This window comes from Salmo trutta, chromosome 3 (assembly GCF_901001165.1).
Source record: "Salmo trutta chromosome 3, fSalTru1.1, whole genome shotgun sequence".
Lineage (NCBI taxonomy): Eukaryota > Metazoa > Chordata > Actinopteri > Salmoniformes > Salmonidae > Salmo > Salmo trutta.
The window spans coordinates 14,141,030-14,145,224 of NC_042959.1; the positions used below are offsets into that span (position 1 = coordinate 14,141,030).

Here is a 4,195-nt window from a genome sequence, read left to right on the forward strand (position 1 = left end):
ATCGCTGTAGTAAAGGCTGTAATTTCAAAAAAGATTTATTAAGTTTAATCAAAACATTTTGTACACAAAAAGGAACATGACTGATTATGCGACCAGAAACAACCACTTTCAGAAGGCATAACAGGACTGAGGTGAACAGTGCACAAATAGTCTCTCTTTAGCACCCTCGCTTTGACCTTCAACCCTTATGCTGAACCTCCAACAATTTAGCTCCATCTCCCTGTTGGTCATCAGGCACAAATATTCTCTATAGCATAACAGGCTCTTCAGTAGGATCAGCCTGATCAAGCCTCTGCACAGAATCAATTATCTATAAAAAATGAATAATCTTGCCTCGTAAATAACTAGTCACTATGTGATCCATATTAGCAAACCTGCGCAGCACCTTACTCAGACCGATTCCCTGAAACGTGCTGTAACTCTTCTCAGGTGTCCAGTCCAGGCTTGGTTCCTCTTTCTTCTCCAGTGCTCTTCTCAATCCTCAGTCAGGGTCAGAACAACAGAACATCCCTCCTGATGGGAACTTCATTCTGGGTGACTCCTCCGCTGGCCCCCTCCCCGGCTCTCTGACTGGAGGAGAACATGCCCCGGTACAGAGCCTTCTCCTTCTGGTACTCCGTGCTCAGCCTCTCCTCCGCTCGCTGCAGGTGCCTCCTCACATTAGTGTCTGTCAAAGAGAGACAGTGACAAATACAGTGATTTCAATTTCACTCAACATTAGGGGAATAGGAATAGCATAGAGACACAATAATACAATATAATGTGTTCTACTTCATTCTGTTGGGGAATTGTACAGTATGCCTGGGCTTATAACACGCCCTCACAACTCATCAATAATCTGTTTTGTTTTACTGAAAGGCTGTGGTATGGACAGCAGCCCCTAAACAGGAAGATAGTAACCAAAAGGCGGAGCTACCATTGGATTGTCCTTTGCTGGCCTGAGTGAGGTATTGCTTTGCGCTCTGTGCGTCTCCCAGCTCCAGAGTGGCCACTCCTGCTCTGTACAGGGCCTTGATTTCACCGGGCCGCAACTGCAACACCCGCAAGCTGTACTCCTGGACACGCGTGTAGTCGACACACTCCCTCTGCAGCAGACAGGCTGAGAGAGGGGGAGAACAAGTGACAGAAAAGAGAAGATAAAGGTAAGTCCAGAAAGACTTGCTTAGTACTATCCTCCTTTAAGTGGATAATTTGAAACAACTAATCTACTACATGAAACATGTCAAGGCCTGTAATACCTGCTAAATTGTTGTAGCAGTCAATCTGTGTGTTCCTAAGTAGTTCTTCTTGTCCTGTGGTGAGTACAGGAGCGTCAGGACCAAACCCCTTCACTGACATCAGAGTCTAAACTACGCAGAATTAGCAACGAACGGTGGTAACGTCCAATTGCAGACCGAAGGTTTTTCTCTTTGTAGAATTTGTTCCCCTCTATTTTTAAGCGGACGGCATCTTGTAGCTGGGAGTCTACGTAGCTGGGAGTCACCATCTATTTCCCTCATTAAAATGCAAATCAATTTATAACATTTTTTACATGCGTTTTTCTGGATTTTTCTGTTGTTATTCTGTCTCTCACTGTTCAAATAAACCTACCATTCAAATTATAGACAAATAATTTTTTTGTCAGTGGGCAAACGTACAAAATCAGCAGGGGATCAAATACTTTTTTCCCTCACTGTATGTGTTATGGGCTAACTACTATTACATAGTTATAACAGTTTATGTCAAATGACAATGTTTTCACTTGTTCACTGTCACCTATGTTATTATTGTATTCCTTTTCCAGCACCTTGTTCTCTGCCTTCCTGACCCTGAGCCTGTGTGTTTTGTTCCTGTCTGGAGGGGTCATTGTCACCCTCTCCCTTAGACTGGCCTAGTGGTGCAACACTGTCCCTGATGACAACGCCAGACCCTACAGGTAATGTTTATACACTGAGGCCTACATATCATCAGGAAATACTTTAGGGCATTCCATGTCATTTGGTCAAGAAAAACTCTGGTCCCTAGTTCTGTGCTTCGACCATCAAGAAAAACTCTGGGCCCTAGTACTGTGCATGGACCATCAGGACAAACTCTGGTCCCTAGTACTGTTCATCGGCCATCAGGAAAAACTCTGGGCCCTACTACTGTGCATGGACATCAAGGAAAGCTATGGGCCTTAGTACTGTGCATGGACCATCAGGAAAAACTCTGGTCCCTAGTACTGTTCATCGGCCATCAGGAAAAACTCTGGGCCCTACTACTGTGCATGGACCATCAAGGAAAAACTCTGGGCCCTAGTACTGTGCATGGACCATAAGGGAAAACTCTGGGCCATAGTACTGTGTATTGACCGGCGTGTTGCATACATTGTAGTGAGTGTGAGGGTCAAGCTGCAGGGGTGTGGCTGTAGCGTTGTTAAGTATTGACAGTTTCCTGTCTCTCTGTCTTTGTGCAGCTGTGCAGAATCCCAGTCTGTCCCCATGTACCTGGATGTAGAGACGTCGTCCTTCTACACTGAGCTCACCCTGGCAGAGGTATGTAGTCCACCATAGCTGGCCCATCTCATGCCAGTTGACTTTCCCCACTCAAAATATAAATCTTCTGCATTGCCTTAACATCAGTGGTGGAAAAACTATCCAATTGTCATATTTGAGTAAAAGTAAAGATACCTTAATAGAAAATGACTCAAGTAAAAGTAAATGTGAAAGTCAGTAAAAGTCTAAAACTATTTGGTTTTAAATATACGTAAGTATCAAAAGTAAATGTAATTAAGTATATAAGCAAACCAGACATCACCATTTTCTTGCATTTTTAATTGACTGATAGCCAGGGGCACACTCGAACACTCAGACATCATTTACAAACCCTGCATGTGTGTTTAGTGAGTCCGCCAGATCAGAGGCATAGGGATGACCAGGGATGTTCTCTGTTTAGTGAGTCCACCAGATCAGAGGCAGTAGGGATGACCAGGGACGTTCTCTGTTTAGTGAGTCCGCCAGATCAGAGGCAGTAGGGATGACCAGGGACGTTCTCTTTTTAGTGAGTCCGCCAGATCAGAGGCAGTAGGGATGACCAGGGATATTCTCTGTTTAGTGAGTCCGCCAGATCAGAGGCAGTAGGGATGACCAGGGACGTTCTCTGTTTAGTGAGTCCTCCAGATCAGAGACAGTAGGGATGACCAGGGACGTTCTCTGTTTAGTGAGTCCGCCAGATCAGAGGCAGTAGGGGTGACCAGGGACGTTCTCTGTTTAGTGAGTCCACCAGATCAGAGGCAGTAGGGATGACCAGGGATGTTCTCTGTTTAGTGAGTCCGCCAGATCAGAGGCAGTAGGGATGACCAGGAATGTTCTCTTGATAAGTGTGTGAATTTGACCATTATCCTGTCCTGCTAAGCATTAAAAATGTAACTAGTACTTTTGGCTGTCAGGGAAAATGAATGGAGTAAAAAGTACATTATTTTCTTTAGGAATGTAGTGAAGTAAAATTAGAAGTTGTCAAAAATATAAATAGTAAAGTACAGATACCCCCAAAAACTACCTAAATAGTACTTTAAAGTATTTTTACTGAAGTACTTTGCACCACTGCTAAACATGAGTGAGTCAGAGTGTTCTTGTGATTCAGTTTCATTCTCTCTCTCCCACTCTGTGCTCTCTCTCCTCTCTCTATTTCTCCTTACCCCCTCCCTCCCTCTCTCAATGAAATTCAATTCAAGGGGCTTTATTGGCATGGGAAACATATGTTAACATTGCCAAAGCAAGTGAAGTAGATAATATACAAAAGTTAAATAAACAATACAAATTAGCAGTAAACATTACACTCACTGAAGTTCCAAAAGAATAAAGAATAACAACATTTCAAATGTCATATTATGTATATATACAGTGTTGTAACGGTGTGCAAATGGTTAAAGTACAAAAGGGAAAATAAATAAACATAAATATGGGTTGTATTTACGATGGTGTTTGTTCTTCCCTGGTTACCCTTTTCTTGTGGCAACAGGTCACAAATCTTGCTGCTGTGATGGCACACTGTGGTATTTCACCCAGTAGATATGGGAGTTTATCAAAATCGGGTTTGTTTTCTAATTCTTTGTGGATCTGTGTAATCTGAGGGAATTATGTGTCTCTAATATGGTCATACATTGGGCAGGAGGTTAGGAAGTGCAGCTCAGTTTCCACCTCATTTTGTGGGCAGTGTGCACATAGCATGACTTCTC

The 4,195-nt window shown here is 43.3% G+C and overlaps 1 pseudogene; it reads right to left on the reverse strand.

Moving 5' to 3' along the window:
• Positions 1–301: 301 nt before the first annotated feature.
• Positions 302–1,486, reverse strand: LOC115164111 (tetratricopeptide repeat protein 9C-like; annotated as a pseudogene).
• Positions 1,487–4,195: the final 2,709 nt, after the last annotated feature.